At 42.6% G+C, this 17,912-nt stretch overlaps 1 long non-coding RNA gene across 1 annotated transcript; it reads right to left on the minus strand.

The window, feature by feature from the left end:
- Nucleotides 1–10,076: 10,076 nt before the first annotated feature.
- Nucleotides 10,077–16,115, minus strand: LOC148365746 (uncharacterized). The gene is made up of 3 exons (XR_015850425.1): nucleotides 16,091–16,115; nucleotides 13,563–13,720; nucleotides 10,077–10,468 (listed from the first exon to the last, which is right to left on the minus strand). It is a non-coding gene; the product is annotated as an uncharacterized LOC148365746 (long non-coding RNA).
- Between the last annotated feature and the right edge of the window lie 1,797 nt (nucleotides 16,116–17,912).

The following is a 17,912-nucleotide window of genomic DNA, read 5'->3' on the forward strand; positions in this document are numbered from 1 at the left end:
CATGCTAATCACATTCATCTTTTTCGGCCAATTGCAGGCTTTGTTTTGCCGTTTAAGCCAATGCCAGCCTGTAAATGATAAAAAGGATCCGCCCCTTGACCTCAGAATAACTTTAGCCAATAGTGATCGATTCAAATGATGATTGACACATTGGTTAGTAAATGAAACGCCGGTAAATAAATCCCAGCATACACCACGTACTACTCGGCGTTCGGGGGAAAATCGAGTCGGCGGCTGCAAGTTAGTTGGAAGACTTTGCACTTAATGTTAATCCATAAATAAGGCGCACTGTATTATAAGGCGCATGGTCAGCTTTTGAAAAAAATAAAGGCTTTTAGGTGCGCCTTATAGTGCGGAAAATACGGTACTTTCCTCAGATGTCCTTTTAAAACAAGCATTTTTATAAACGTGCAGAGAAAACTGATACTTCAGTTGAAATTGGTATAAGCACCAATTCGGATAATTGGTATCAGTGATTGACCCATCCATTGTAATTATATGAGGTTTGTCCTTTGGGATGTCTTTTTTTTTTCTGGGGGTGTTGCAATTTATTTAAACTAATATTTAAATTTAAAAAGTATTCCAACATTATCTTATTTTGAGCAGGGTGATGGGTTATGTTTTTTGGATAGGTAGAATTTTTTTAGGTGGGTAGTTACATTTACTTGAGCAAGTTTTTGGATATTTTGTACTTCTAGGAGTATTTTAAAATCACTATAATTTCGACTTTTACATGAGTATATTTGTGAAGAAGAAACTGTACTCTTACTCTGCTACATTAGGCTTAAATGAACCCGCTACTCAAATCCCCTCCACGTTCTGTCTCTGATAAGGTGCATTTTCTTTGTCGGTTTTATTAAACTTGGATCTGACAGGTGACCCAAACAACCACCAGCACTAGTGAGCAGGGTGTTTGGAAAACAAACAATGGTACATAGTATAATCTCCATAGACATCTTTGTCCTCTGCAAACCACGATGAATATGCATCTTTATTGTTTATAAGTGGTGTTTCATTGTCAGCCTGCTTGTTTTATGCAGCCTTTTTATGGCCAAGGTAAGTGCAACGGAAGGAGCAGCGACATTAAGTCAAACAAATCATCATATGCAAACTATTTTATTATTACCATATCTTTTATTTATGTAAATGCTCTACGTTAAAAAATAGATTGTTTTTTCTCTCAAAGAATTGAATGCCTCTCTGGAAACTAAAACAAAGAAAATAAGTGAAAATTAGATTAACTTTGGATCAGCACTATTATATTTGCTGTTTATAAGACATTATGCTTTGGAATCCAATGACGTCTAAAGTGAGAAATTCTGGAGTTGCTCTGATCCATCTGTTCTCCTACTTGAAAGTGTTGCGTGCTCACCAAATTCATGAATGTGACCAAAGTTGTCATAGCAATGCTCTGAAGTACGAAGGGATAGAGGCCAAGGCCTTGTGGTTCTGAAATGTCCTCCAGGACAAAATGGTCGGCTTGAAATCTACAGCAACCAAATTTGGCTTAGGAACAAAACCATAGACCACAGTAGATGAGTCCAGATTTGCTCTCATTATTTGTGTGCTTTTCTTTTGCAGAACACAGATGAGTGTTGGTATATTTTGAGTTCAGAATTCCGTATATATAGGTTCAGGTTTCGAGTACAAGTATCACAGACTCCCCCTTGTGGAGTTTGCATGTTCTTCCCATGCATGTGTGGGCTTGCTCCTGGCCCTCTGGTTTCCTCCCACATTCCAAAAACATGCATGTCAGGTTCATTGACCGGTTCAAATTGTCCCTAGGTGTGAATGAGCGAACGAATTGTCTGCCCCTGTGTGCCCTGCGACTAGCTGGCAACCAGTTCAGGGTGTCCCCTGCCCACAGCCCGAAGACAGCTGGGATGGGCTCCAGCACATCTGCGACCCTACTGAGGATAAGCGGTGCAGATAATGGATGGATGGATGGATTTATATATATATATCTTTAGGGTGTATCTGCTTTTATATCTGATGAGATTTGATAACAAGAAAGGTTCAGGGGAGTTCTTTTAGAACAGGTTGGAATTCCTTATCCAGAGTTTAGGCTCTCTCCTTTGTGCTCTTCTTTTAGCAAATACTAAATCCATTGATGTATTCTCTCCTTAGATTGATTGTCTACTAAATTTTAAACTTACCCATACATTTGATGCTTATATTCATTTAATTTTAATATTTATTGTCATTTAACATTACTATATAACTAGCATTGTTGGCCATTGACGCAGAATGAAGCGCAAAATGTCCTTGCCTCATGGCAGAGAGCAATAGCGAGACCAAGGATTGAGATTCAAGAATTTGGCTCACTCATCAGCCGAAACAATATATTTAGTAATGGCAAGGCAACATCAAGTCAAGCCACAATAAATGCACACATTCTTTTACAGAATGGAGGCTTATCCTACTTATGACGCTTTTATTTTAAAGGAACAGTGTATAGACCTTATTTATAGGGCAACAATAAAACGTTTCTTTTTTCAATTCTGCAGTAAATATATTGGATTCCTGCTCTGCCAATCAAACGATAAATAAGCTGCATTTATTTGTAAATCTGACTGTGCCTCAACAGACGCAAACCTCACTGCTTCGTCACCGAGCAATACCTAATAAAGTGGTCAGGGAATGTATGTCGTTCCTGTACACTTGCGCATTTGTCAAAATTCCTCTGACGTCCTTCACACTTAAACAGGATGCATTATCTCATCGTCCCTCAGTCCTGACCTTCGTCACAGCACCTCTGCATCGCTGCCATTTTTGAGATGCCACCAACACCGCCTCCCGGGCCCAAAACAACATCTAATCTGTCCATCTTTCTCCTTCTCCATGCCCATCAGCCTAGCTACCGATCTGTCACTTGCACCTCCTAGCTAGCACACACACACACACACACACACTTGCTGCTTTCCACACAATAATCAGACTTGCCTCAGCTGCTGGTCTCTTCTCCCGTTGTGAAAAAGTGTGTATTTCTTTGTGCTTGTTCACGTGTGTGTGTTACAAACATCACTAAGTAGTAAAAATGGGGAATTTCAAGCAGAAAAAAGTGGGTGGCTTTGGTGAAAAATCCATCCATCCATTTTCTATCATGTTTTTTTTTTTTTTACCTCCAGAGCACAATCCCACAGGGCTCTCTGAGGAACACGGTCGAATGCCTTCTCCAAGTCCCCAAAACACATGTAGACCAGATAGGCACACTCCCATGAACCCTCAAGGACCCTTCGGAGTGTGTAGAGCTTTTCCACAGTTCCATGGCCCAGACGAAAAGCACACTGCTTCTCCTGAAACCGAGAATCGACTTACTCGCAGACCCTCCTCTCCAGTATCTTACCAGGAAGGCTGGGAAACGTGATTCGCCTTCGGCTGTGCAGTCACTGAATGACTGGTGCCAGAGTTTGGTCCGCATTGCCGACAGTAAGTCGAGTTTGTTTCCAGTAGGAGATGGACTTTACCAAGGCTGCCCTTTGTCGCCAAATATGTTCATTTCAATCAGAATTTCTAGGCACACCATGGGTGCGGAGGGGATCCGGTTTGGGGGGCTTAGCATTGCATCTCTGCTTTTGGCAGATGATGTGGTGCTGTTGGCTTCCTCAAGCCGTGATCTTGAGCTCTCACTGGAGCGGTTTGCAGCTGAGTGTGAAGCATCCAGGATGAAGATCACCACCTCCAAGTCTGAAACCACGGTTCGCAGCCGAAAATTGGTGGCATGCTCCCTCCAGGTTGGGGATGAGATCTTGCCCCAAGTGGAGGAGATCAAGTATCTCGGGGTCTTGTTCACGAGGATGGCATGGGAGATCGACAGACGGATCTGTGCAGCGACATTGTACCATCCGTCGTGGTGAAGAAGCTCCTTCTTGCTGAAAGGCAAAGCTCATGATTTACTTGTCAATCTACATTACCAGCCTCACCTATGGTCATGAAATATGGGTCATGACCAAAAGAACAAGATCCCAGATACAAGCGGCTCCAAGGAGTTTCCGCTGCAGGTGGCTGGGTTCTCCCTTAAAAATAGGGTGAGAAGCTCGGTCATCCGGGAGGGACTCGGTGTCGGGTTGTTTCTCCTCAGCATTGAGAGGAACCAGCATAGCTGACTCAGGCATCTGATAGGGATGCTTCCTGAACGCATCCCTCAGGAGGTGTTCTGATCATGTCCAACAAGCAATGAGGTCCTCGGGACGACCCAGGATACCCTGGAGGGACTACATCTCTACGCTGGCCTAGGAACACCTGAGGAGTCAGATGAGCAGGATGAAGTGTCTGGGGTTTGGCAGGTCTGGGATTCTCTACCTGACCTCTGATTAGCGGAGGATAATGAATGGATGAATGAAAGGATAGCAAGTGAGTTCCAGCTGTGATTGGGGTGAAAAGTGATAAACCTTCAAATCCAAACAGTTCCTCAAATAAATGCCGAGGTAATGTACATGAATCAGCCGTTGTTCACTTAGGTTGGGTTCTAAAACGGTTTTCAATTGTCAAAACCTGTGAAACCTCTGTTTATTTATTTGTTAAATACTCAATTACCCATTTAACCATAGAACAAACCCAAACCCCATTTATTTGTTTTACAAATAGAAGTACTGCCAGAAGTTACCAATTAAAGTCGAAAGAGAGAGAGGGGGAGAGAGAGCGGTAAAGATTGAGCGTGACGATGACACAAGATAATAATAATGAGGAAGCTTGCCTACAATTTCATTTAGTAGGTGTAGGATTACAAACTTTCCTGTGTCGAGTTTGCATGTTCTCCCCGTGCTTGCGTGGGTTTCCTCTGGGCACTCCGATTTCCTCCCACAATCCAAAATCATGCATGTCAGGTTAATTGGCCGGTCCAAATTGTCCCTGTGAATGAGCGAGTGGTTGTCTGGCTCTGTGTGCCCAGTGACTGGCAACCAGTTAAGGGTGTCCCCAGCCCACTGCCTGATGATGGCTGGAGTAGTGGGCTCCAGCACCCTCGCGACCCTACTGAAGGTAAGCGGTGCAGATAATGGATAGAAGTTGAAGGTTTTTATATTTTATACGATTAAATACATGTTACATTTATATAATGCAATGAAGATTTTCACTGAGTGAGCTACAGGTCACGCTGTTCTGAATGCGAATGTTTTGTTTAGTTCTGTTGACAACAGGACTGACGCAGAAGTCCAGACGCACAAGGACGTCGGGCATTGTTTTGATAAGCGCTCTGCTGATATGAGTTTTTTTAGACAGCGTGACGCCCTTCGGCAAGGAGGTGGTGAAGCCCAGGGGGGGCCTTCTTGGCGCGCCCATGGAAGGAGCCGGCACGCCAGCTTGTGAAAAGACATGGACAGAGAGAGAGAAGAACTTCAGAAGATCGAAGATTGACAAGAGACAATCGAGAGAAAAGGCTCGACGAAGACTAATTCGGCTAATTCGATGGAGTTCACTTAGTTTATTATTCAAGAAATTAAATCTGCCCCCGTGTGGAAATGCCGGTCTCTTGTCCGTCTTTTCACAGAAAGAAACGAGCATGCATTGTCAGGTGAATGAAGGTTATGTTTGGTTAATGGAGTCAGATAACTGATTCGAACAATTCGGTAAACGATACATTTTAAGATATTTAATTCCTAACAAGGTGTTAGATTAGAAGGTTTCATGGGTTCCCATTTGAGAACCCCATCAGACCATTCGATTTTTCAAAAACAGCAGACAAAATCAAATGCAAATACAAAGTGTGTGCGTATAATGGCCCACATGAATATGAATGCTGCGTGAGCCCCAATCTGATAGGATTTAAATGAGCATTGGAGAGGAGATGAATTGCTCCAATCTGTACCATCATATGACCAGTGAGAGCCCATTGTTCCACAATGGCCGTTTACACCCACTCTGAACCTATTATTGGAATGTTATTGTGTCCACTGAGCTTGAGCTGGCCACGTTTTGCAGGGCGGGGGCACAGGGTTGCACAACTTGAGTAAGAGGTAACCCGTCACACTTGACAGGAAGTGTCCAACTCTGACCTTTGTGTGCTTTTTCAAAGCGCTTGACTGAAGGAGAAAACGACAAGTCGCAAAACACATCATTAGTAGGTGGACAGGAGAGATAAGATCGGGCTTAAAAAATGTGGCCCGACACGACCCGATTTGCGGGTATATGAAACCGAACCCACCCAAACCCTACGAATTAACTGGATTTGAAAAGTGAGCCAGAAATAATACCAAAGCTTTAATTTGCCACCGAAGTAAACACAGAACTTTACTCTGGCCGTGCATAAATCAGCGCCAATCTATGCGTTTTGGCTGAACTACGCAGCTTGGGGTTAGCTTGTAAATGGAGCACCTAAATTAACAGTTTGGCGCCGATATGCGCATTTTGACGACGTGCAGCCAACGAAAGTGAAACTGAAGAAAATGGCACCCAAAAGAAAATCAACTGCACAGAGTGAAAGATTTGTTTGCTATTGGCAGAAAGCAGAAATGACGCCTGATGAGAGGAAGGTGGAAGGAGGAAACCGAGTGTCTTTTACCCAAAACAGTGAGGAGGAAAATGTATTTGGATTTAGTGATTTTGAGGTAAACTGATAGTTTGATAAGCATTTTCTTCATCTAAATAATTACTTGAGTAAAAGTAAGTGCATGCTAGGTAGATCCTTTATGAAAGGAAAAAGAAAAGAAAAAAAACGCGAGAGAGAGAGAGAGAGAGAGAGAGAGAGAGAGAGAGAGAGAGAGAGAGAGAGAGAGAGAGAGAGAGAGAGAGAGAGAGAGAGAGAGAGAGAAGCCCGACCGGCCTGACTTAACAATTGACATTTTTTGCCCGGACCAGGCCCTCTCCTCGAAAGCATCAAATGTTCTGCAGCCCAAAAAACAGATTCGAAACTTTGGCCAACACAACCAGTCATTTTAAAACTGCAAGGTTCAAATGATACCAAATTGGGTCAATTAGCTAACCTAGCTCTGGGTATAAAAGATACTCATTGAAATATTTATAGTCTGCACATCAAGTCATGACTTTAAACTGAACACAAGTAAAGACAACTCAAGAATTCCAATCAAAGTGCACAAAGGAATGGTTTCAAAGGAGACGGAAGAACAAAATGGAGGAGGATGAAACAAAGAGCAGTAGGAGGAGCAGGAGAAGAAGTAGAAAGGAGCAGCAGAAGATTCTCAAGAAGAACAGGTAGGAGAAGAGGAGGAAGAGCGATAGTATGCATAATAAGAGTAATGAGAAGCAGCACAACAAGTAGAAGGGCAGGGAAGAAGATAAGGTGGATGAAGTAAAGGAGGAGGATGCTAAGAAGAAAGAAGATAGGGGAAAGAGGAGGATAAGAAGGAATTAGGAAGAGAAAAAGTAGGAGGAGAATAGGAAAAATAAAAACAAAGAGGAGGAGAAGAGAGAGAAGAATGAGGAGGATAGGGAGTCGGTGTCGCTGAAAGTATGTTATTTTCACGACCATAGCGCGCACCCTGTTAAAAGGCGCATTCCTCCTAGTTGGTTCTATTTTGTATCTAACACTACACAGGGCGCACCGCCCGATCGGGTGCGGGTGCCCTGTGTTGTTTTGAAAAATGAAATGATTTAAATCATATTTGCGGAGACAACTCTGCAGCCTCCGGTAGCACAATAAATCAAATTTCTATATACGCTAGGGCGTTAGCGTCTATGAGTACTCTTGTGCGGGATAATGTGGCATCCAAAGAGAGATGGCATAAAAGTCACAGGAAATCACATACAAGTCACATTTAGTTGGAAATGTAAAGGATCTCACAAAAATATGCTATTTCACCCAAAAATCGGAATTGAGCAACAGGCTTATGTATGCCCGTTGCTTTACATCACGCACAGGGCGCACTGTACTACAGGTCACTCAGCACAATTTGAAGAAAATCTGAGACTTTTATGTGACCGAAACTGGGTTACCAGAAAAACAGCGTATTTAGAGTCTAATATCTGTTCGGATTTTGTCCATATTTAGAGTTTGTTGTCAAACTGACCTGAATAATCCATCAAAAAATGAGCACTAATCGAAGAACGCATGTCTCAAAAAATGAATACTTAAGATTAAAAGAGATAATTTGTGCGGTTTAAAAGAAGAAACATGGCTGAAGAATAATAATTCCGGAGTAGGTCCACTAAAGGTTTACTCACTTTTGTAGCTGGAATTTGAACTTCATGTACTATGAGGTGAGTCATTTTGAAAGTGGAGTAAATGCTTGGTTTTCCAAAATCATTCCAAAATAGTCCAGCACCACATAGACACATGCATGTGATACACAACAGCCTTTGATCAACTATTGATGGAAAGGGGGCGAGGCATTAAAGCTTATTTATTGCAGGTGCCCATTCATCAATGTTAAATTTCACATGATAGAAAAAAAAATGTTGCCGTGGCATGAAAGGCTAAACTGTGGTAACTGTCACAATCCACACTCAGGTTCCATCCCTCTCTTTCGCAATTGGTCTTAACTTATCTTCTGGGTTTAAGTCTCCTTAAAGCTGTCACTTGTCTTGATTTCCCCACGATCACAATTATCTCATTTCACTTTTCAAGCACTCTGTCTCCTTGGCTCCGTGCTAGTTCGTTGTCTTTGACGTCACATCCCACGTACTCTTGTCTCAGCATCTTGTTATTCCAGTGTACCGATCCCTTCCCTGCTGTTCTGGATTTTGAGTGCCGCCCAACTTACTCTTGGACGGTTGCCCTCGCTGTTTGGACTTTGTGGAACATCAACCCTTCGCCTGCATCGTTGTGGCCTCGCTACCTGTCTTCCTGTGTACGAAACCATGCTCAAATAAAAGCCCTCCGCTTTCTGCAGTAGTCTGTGTTTCTGCACTTTGCATCCGCACCAGCACTAGTAGGTTCTAGACGTAAACAACCCGAAGACAAAACATTAGATTTTGAGCCGATAAACGACGCGTGATTGGTTTGATTGTGTCATTAAATTCGAATTACATTTGAATCAGTTTTGCGACAAAGGAGCGGCTGCGTGCTCAGCTAGGTTTACGCCCTCCTTTGTTTCTCAAAAGCTGGTCCTCCGTAATTGATGCAGTGGATGAAGCTCCCTGGGGAAACCCCTAGCCCTTTCCAATCCTTCTTTCTCTTTCATCCCTGCCACACATTTCCATGCGGCAGTGCATCTTGAGGTCTGGTCTGGGTTTTAGATGGAGGTCACAGCTTCCATTTATATGTTGTTGTAATATTGAAATACGTCACTGGCTGGGATGATACAGCTCATTCCTTATTAAACCTAGTTTTTTTAAATAATTTTGTGGAGGAAATTGTAATGGTTGCCATGGCGCCCAATTGGTCACGCCCATGTGTGTCACGATTGCCATGGTGCCCAATTGGTCTCGTTGAGATTGGCTTTCCTTCTAGATTAAGCTCAGCGCTCTCTTGCTTTTTTGTCACCCTGTCAAACGAACTTCTGCCCCACAAGACGTGGGTTCTGACTCGGTCATGTTTTCCTGTTGATATCTCCAGTCCGGTATTGTTCCCGTTTATTTTTGTCCTGTTTAATTTCGGGTACCAGTTTTGTTTTCGTCTATTTTGGTCCTGTTTATTATTTTCTCCAGTTTTCGTTCCCGTCTAGTTTCTCCTGTTAATTATTGATATCCTGATTTGTTAGCAATCCTGTCTGTCCCTTCCTGTCCGGTGTCGACCCCATCTGTCCGATATCAACTCGGGCAATTGGAATCGGTCTTGTCGGTCTCTGGCTTCCTGTCCTTCCACGCCAGACCGGCTTCCTAACGTGCATGACTCCCCATTTCCCGTAAAATAAAAGGCTTGTGTGAGAACGTCACGCGATTGGGTCCTGTTTCTGTTCTGATTCTGACAGCAATGTACATAATTATTTACTTGTTTGCTGATTTTTCGTTGAGTGTATTTATTCCGGACTTATTTATTTACTTACTATATCTAATACTGTCTAATTTATTTTGTGTAGGGAAAAAAGTGATCCCTCGCTATAAGGCAGTTTAGTTTTCATGGTTTCGCTATTTCACGAATTTGCATCGCGCTTGTGTTCTGCATTTTGATTGGCTTCACTGAAACGAAATTAGTTGTTATTAGTCATGAACAAAAAATGTTTACTGTGTATACCAATTTTACTGGCTAAATAAATGCTTGGGCCTGTAGAAAATGTTTGTTCTTTGATTTCATTGCATTGTAGAGTGTTTAATTTTAATTCTAAAAAATGAAGGTTTATCATTAGGAATTTTTCCTATCACGGGTTCATTTTGGAATGATTGATCACGGTCTTTGAGAATAGTATAATATTTGTATCAGAGATTTTTATTTTGGAAGAAACAATTTCGCCCCACCTCATCCAGACCCGAGCTCTGACGGCCCTAAAGAAAACTGACTTTGGTCTATGGGTTTTGCTGCCCTAAAGCGGGGGCTATGGTGTATCTGGTTGGTTGGTTCAATGGGGGCGAGTCCTTCAGCCCTTGTGGACACCGTTATCCCTCCAAGCAGATGGACGGATCGTCAAGCGAGTTCCTGTGAACGAAAACACGCTGAGTATAAAAAAATGCAGCATAGAAGCATCACCTTAAATAAAACATGGAGCTCTGACTCCTATTTGACTCACCATGATGGTCTCACTTGTTGTGTTATCTCGAAGGCAATGTTGTTCACGCAAAATTTCGAGCTAACACACGAACAGGTTTGCATTCGGTGGTAAAGCGTTCTGATCTATTTTGAGACGCCGTGAAAATTTGCAACCGCGCACTAGAAGAGATGTGGATGTTGTACCGGGGGAACAACAGGATCACGTTGAGTTCTAATTATAGTTGGAAAAATATATCTTTTTAATATTAGAAACCTGCGAAGGAAATCGCTTAGGATGACAGTTTGTTTGGACTACCATTGCACACTGTTGTTCATTGTTTTGACTATTGCAGAATGAACTCTTTACATCATTATCTCGATTGGCCAATTGTGTTACTGCTCTTTGATTCACAAACTCTTTATCTGCTTTTGTAACCAAGAGGTTTTAATCCGAAAAAGGGATCGTAGGAGGGCCTTTAGCACAAGTTGGAATTTCTTATCTGAAATTTGAGCTCTCTTTGCAAGTTATAAATCCATTGAGATTTTCTTATTTTGAGTGTCTACTGATTTTTAAACTTTAAACACTATCACGTTCAAATGCCTTTGAGTCTTTCATAAGTAGGACGTCACTATGTTTAAAATGGACCCCTGCTTACCCCAAACCCCCACTTTTCAATTCTCTTTCGCAAAAAAACAGGTCCACATGCAGGCTTGCGTTATTTTTCTCAATCTAATGCTGACATTGACTTTAAAAGACCATGCTGTAAACACCTCAGTGGGATTCAACCCTCTTTTGCAAAAAAAAAGTCCACATGCAGGCTTGCCTTATTTTTCTCAATCTAATGATGACATTGACTTTAAAAGGCCACGCTGTAAACACCTCAGTGGGAACTTTAATTGCAAATCCAATATACCGGTGAATTACCTTTATAATTTCGAGCCTTGATTTTTACACGCAGGATGGCTTTTCTTGTGCGCCGAGGCGGTCTGGGCAGTGCGCAATTGTGCACACACACACAGCTTAGAGGAACAAGTCAGACATACACTTGAATGGAGCATTATTCTACTGATGACCTCCACAACATCTTTGGGTAGGTTTTACTAAAGCCCCTCAACCATTAAAAAAATGAATTGTCTTTTGTTAGAACAGACTTTTAGGACTTAAGTGTGATCTTTACAGGAATGTGCTTGTTTTGACATCTTGTGAGCTGAAATTGATCTTTCCAGTCTGTCATTGTGTAAACTACTCAAAGAAATAAGAATGATATTTTATAATAAAATAGTTATAACATACACAAATTAGTGCTAACTTTTCCAGTCACTCAAAAAGTGACTGTAGCTTTCAACCAGGAGAAGATGTCATTAGTTGCTGTCCAGCTGTTTCAACCCTGAACCTCAACATCCTCGAGTTGGCGGGCCGGCAATGATGGCCAGTCTTTTCCTGTTCCCCAGCTAAACTTGTCCCCCCTATTACAGAGCCGGCTTCCTCCACCAGGGTTGTGTCAGAGGGGATTCTGTGGTCGAGGGGTGTGGCTGATGCAGAGAGGTCTCCTGTACTGTGGGGTGCTTTCCAGACTGGTCCTCCTACGTCTCGCTGAGTGTTTCCACCATGCGCTGCATCTGTTTTCCCCTCTCCAATAGAAAAGGGTTGATGTATCATGAGGCTCCATGCGTTTATGCATATTTTCCTCCAGTGGCACTTCACTTCTAACACAACCCCAGGTTAGTGTGGTTTGGGTAAGCCATCTCGTTGTCTGTGTTCTTAGCCGTTACAGTTGAATCCGTCCTCCCAAGTCTCTCATCCCCCCTCTCATGAAACTCTGGGGGTATTGCTCATGGTTGTATCCTGTAGCAATACTTGGTGCCCTCTTGCAAGTACTGTGAGTGGGAATGCTAGCCTCACACACCCGTGCAAGTCTTTCCCGGAGGTCATCGGTCTTTCCAGCGTCACCAATCTTCCTTGGTTGCCATCCAGCCTTTCCTGGAAGTTGCTGGTGACCCAGACCTGTCCAAGTTATAACATACACAAATGAGTGCTACCTTTTCCAAAAAGTGATTGTAGCTTTCAACCAAGAGAAGATGCCATCAGGTGCTGTCCAACTGTCACTGGGTGTTTCGACCGTGAACCAGAACGCCCTCAAGTTGGCGTGCTGGCAGTGATGGCTTGTTACAGGCCATCTTCTCCTGGTCCCAAGTTAAACTTCTCCCTCCTATTCCAGGGCAACTGAAGTTACATAATTACGACTCAATAAATGAATCAGTTATAAATAACGTGTATAATAATGACTAAATATTGGCAGTGACATATCTACATATTACAAAAACCTCCCCAAAACATATCAAACTGGTAACAATCCTACATGCCCACATTTCTTGTGTTAATATTATGTAAATTATAACCTTATCTTCTTTGTTCCTTTATCTTTTTTTTTTTTTATCCTCACTGTTAAATGTGAAACTGGAGTGCCACGCCCAATTTTGTTGTCATAATATGTTCAACCCATTTTGTAACAATGACAATAAAGGTATATTCTATTCTATTCCATTCTATTCTATTCTACATTAAGGCTTTAGATAGATAATCGCGATAACGCCAGCAGCCATTGCGTTTTCTGCTGCAACCATGGCAAGCTAACAAATATTCGTTTTCTTTCTTTCGGGGAGGGTTACATGGACAAAAATGATGCCACGGTTAATTCTTGCCAGCATCATTGGCACTACAAGCTTCAACTTGAATTCTTTGCTGATTTATTGACATCAAAAGCCCTGTAGTTGAGTAGTCGCCATACATCATTGACCTCTGCATGCTTAATTAATTTGCAAATTAATTGAGTGCTGGCCAGATGGCAAAGGAGGTGCTAAATTTCTAATAGCAAACATTTCTAAATTAAGGAAGATGAACAGCACTTTGAAGTCCGGCTAAAGTCTTTGACTGGCTCAAGGCCACCATGCAGCCAAGCGCCAGTTTGGAAAAGCTTAGTTTTTCCTAATTAAATAAACGAAAGATGGATTTATGGGCATTCATCTCGTCCATCACACTTACCGTACACACGCCTCCTTGTCGCAAAATTTGGATGCACACCAAAGGGACGAAGATCCCAGCATGTGTTGTAAATGAGATTGTCGGCGGTTAATAAACAAGCCAGGACCTCGTGTCACTTTCAATGACGTCGAGGACTTTCTGTCAAGGAGACGCACGACCTGAAAGTCATACAACAGGATGAAAAACTCCTCTCTACATGCATGACTGCACACTTATAGCCAGCTTCTACCAAAACGCATTCTTGCAAAATTACAAAGCTATGGAGCATGTACGTAAGGTGTATAGGGAATTCACGAAAGGCGCTCCGCACATGGCAGAAGGGGAAGGAAGCGATAAACCAAAAAAACAGTAAAGAATACACTCACAGCTAGAAGGATACTAGAGTTGGGCACACACAGGTGTCAAGGGACCGGGAATCAAGCGTGGGCAGGATAAAAAAAACTAAATTAACAACTAAAAACAAAAGAACTGATTCTGGATTTCAAAAGGAATGGCAGGAATCCAGAACCACTCATCATAAAAGAATATGGGGTAGAGAGAGTCCACTCCTTCAAATTTCTGGGTGTGCACATCTCCGACGACCTCTCCTGGTCTGCAAACACCAGAGCGGTGGTAGGGAAGGCCCAGCAGCGACTGCACTTCCTGAGAGTGCTCAGGAAAAATAATCTAAAACAGCAGCTGCAGGAGTCCTTTTACAAAGCCACAGCGGAGAGAGCATTCTAACATACTGCATTACAGTGTGGTATGCTGGGTGCACAGCAGCAGACAGGAAAAAGCTCCAGAGGGTCATCAAAACAGCCCAGAAAATCGTCGGTTGCTGTCTGCCCAGTCTGGAGGACATTGCCTGCTCTCGCTACCTCAGCAGAGCAGAAAACATCATCAAGGACTTTTTTCACCCCGGCCACCACCTCTTCGACTTGCTGCCTTCCGGCAAGCGCTACAGGTCACGCAAAGCAAAAACAAACAGGCTCAGAGACAGTTTCTTCCCCACAGCCATTACCACCCTAAACAGACACCGCACAAAAAACTGAAAACTCTTGCAAAAAACTACCTCACACGAATGTAAAATGGTACTCACGTACATGCTGACTGCACTATGTTTGTTCACTGCTCAAAACAGACACCGCACAAAAAAACTGAAAACTCTTGCCAACACTACCTCATACGAATATAATGTTACTCATGTCTTGTTCTTGCACATGTCGACTGCACTGTTTACTGCTCACCTTGCACAATTTCTTTTTTCTGTACTATGATGACTATGTTTGTACCAATGCATATGCTGACTATTTTTTTGCGCTATGATGACTTTTGCACCAAATGCAATATTGCACAACCCTTACGATACCAACGGTATCACGATAACACTGTATGTCACATCCCACATGCCGACATTTCTTGTGTAAATACCATGTAAATTATAACTATTGCCTTATCCCCCTTGTTTCATAACCTTATCTTCTGTGTTCCTATACCTTACTCATACCTCACTGTAAATGTGTAAAACTGGAGTGTCATGCCCAATTTCGTTGTCACAATATGTTAACCCATTTTGTAACAATGACAATAAAGGAATATTCTATTCTATTCCTCTATTCTAAACAAAGGAATAGGATTTAAAAAGGTGTTAACTTTTTTTTTTTTCAAAGTTTTTATGGTGGTGGACCCAAATACAGGGAAGCAGAATCAAGAAGGGAGGTGTGTCATCAAAATAAGGTGGTTAAATAAACGAAAGTAACAAACCAAACTCGGAACAAATCCCAAGAGAAAGCAAACACGGATGACCAAGTGTCAAAGACCAGAAACTGAGACAGGGCCCACTTGCGTTCGTTTTACTCAGCTTTATTTAGAAGGAGGGCTTGCACCCACGATCCGGTGATCGTCGGTCACGGGTAGCAGAACGCTTGGAGCGCTGAAGTGGCACTTCCGTGGCGAGCGAAGGCAGTGTCGAGAGCGTGAAAAAGCAGGTCGATGGCCGGGACGGAGGAGCAAAAATGTATACGGGTTCAGAAAAGAGGTCGGCACCAGTAATCAGACAGGAAACAGGGCAGGATTAAGTCAGGAGTCAAACAGAGCTTGCCTAGCGTGGAGCTGAAGTTCGCAGACAAACTGACAATGGGTGAAAGGAACACGGGGGTTTAAAAAGAGATAAGCAGCCAATCAGTGTCCCAGGCAGTTGGCGCCAAAGGGGCGGACTCGGGTGCCTCGCATCAGTAATCATGACACCAAGGACTTAAAACAAACGGCAGTAATAACAAAGTACTCAAAACGACACAGCACCAGACCTGTTCTGCTCTCCTTGTGTCTGTGGTAAGCAATTTTACCAGCAGCTTAACCCCTTTTAGAAAGAAAGTGCTGAGTCAAGCTTAGTGTCCAAGCTCCACTTTATTCCAAAACCAGAGTAAAACTGAAGCATACAACAAAAATGTAGCGAGTCTGACATCACACCACAAACGGTCGACAAAATCCACAAAGCAATTAGCAAATTCAATGAAATAAAACAAAATACAATATATTTAGAAACTTACATGCTGCCATGTGTGAAATGAGAACGTTTAAACCCTGAACCATAACGGCTACCCAGGTGATGTCATTTCCTGCCTCAAAGTCTCCTTCAAAATAAATGTGATAAACAAGCTAAGTTAACTTAAAATTAACTTTTTCTGGGGGGCTGTGTTTGAAAGACACACACAAATTGTTATATATATACACACACCAAAATGTTTGAGGCTGGTAAGTCCAAAATTAGAGCTGACTGTCCTCTAACAATCGCTGGAGAATTGTAGCAATGACTTCAAACTCATGAATGCTTGAGTTAAAGTTCATGAATAAGTAAACAGTGCTAAAAAGACACCGCCGAATTCTTTGCAATGCTTGACTACCTGAGGCCACGAACAGACTATGCATGCAATGAACATGAAATACTAAACATAAGTGGGATTTGGCTGAAGGAATTTGGATTTGTGGGAAGTGGATTACCTTCAGTGTCAGGGAGTAGGTGTGATTGGTGATGCGTGCCTCCCGCACACAAGTGTGTGAGGGAGAAGGGAATGAGATTATCTCATTCTGTGCCAGCCATTTTCAGATTAGCTGTCATGAAAAAAACTATACGCATAAGAAGACATTCGTAGAAGTAGGATCTTAAACCCGAGCATGAGTCAGGGCCCAACCCAAGCTGAATTGCCCAAAATGTCAATTTTTACGTTCTGGTTAAGCCCCTGTAGCTCTCTTGCTTGGTCAAAAACCCACTTGGTTTGGTGCGGAAGCAAAGTCCAGAAAAACAGAATATTAATCTATTAGAAAGCCGTGGTCTTTTATTCTGGATTGATTCTGTACACCGGAAGTCAGGTAGCAAGGCAACAATCATGACCCAAGAGGCAGGCCAGGGGTAGGTGAGCCAGTAAACACAAGCAGCGGAGGCGACAGTCCAAATGTTCGTCAGGCGGTACTCGTGATCCTGATGGATGGGCAAGTGATCAGTACACTGGAATAACAACAGGCTAAGACAAGAGTACCTGGGACGTGACATGGAGACAACGAACTAGCACGGAGCCAAGCAGACAGATTGTTTAAATAGTGAAGAGTAAATGTCAGTATGTGAGGGAAATCGAGACAAGTGACTCAAGCTGTGAAGGTAAAGTCGGGAGAGGGACAGATAGATACACACATTAGTATATAAATTGTTATTTAACCACCCTATATAAAATGGCCGGCATTGTCCTCTGCTGGTTTGTTGCTTTCCATACAGTTACCGCTCGCCCTTGCCTATTTCCTGACTCTATGACACCGGTTTTGTGCCCAAAAAAGACTTGCTTTGTTCTTCCAGTCCTAAGTTTTGGACTGTGTTTATCTTGCGCGTTTTCTCCCTTCCTACTGTTTGCAGAGCACTTTTTGCTGATTTCCTTTAACCTCTTTGCCTTCCGTAACAGCATGGATACAAGGCTCAGAACACTTGGTATGAAATAAATGATCTGGATAAAACAGAGAAAGTGCTGTAAGCTAAAAGCTATTTACTAAACAGGAGCACAGAGCCAGAGCATGGCCCAAGCACATGAATTATTTGGCCCCGCCCTTTTCTTGGAGCAGTGCTGTGACCAGATATGACTGAGGCACCCCACCTTTTGCTTCTTCTCGTAAGTACTCACAGTTAAAATATAACATTTGGGATTTGCTCCAACCCTGCAAATCGAGTGATTTTAATTCTAGTACCGGGCAATCTTTAATATCTGGCCTGATCCTACCTCCAGCCCCCAACGTTAAATGAGTTTCAAGGTTGTCCCAAAAAGTATAGGCGCAACTAAAACGACCGCTCTGATTTTAGAAATGAGGACAAGAATGAAGTTTTAATGA

This window comes from Urocampus carinirostris, chromosome 5 (assembly GCF_059441175.1).
Source record: "Urocampus carinirostris isolate Australia breed hairy pipefish chromosome 5, RoL_Ucar_1.0, whole genome shotgun sequence".
Lineage (NCBI taxonomy): Eukaryota > Metazoa > Chordata > Actinopteri > Syngnathiformes > Syngnathidae > Urocampus > Urocampus carinirostris.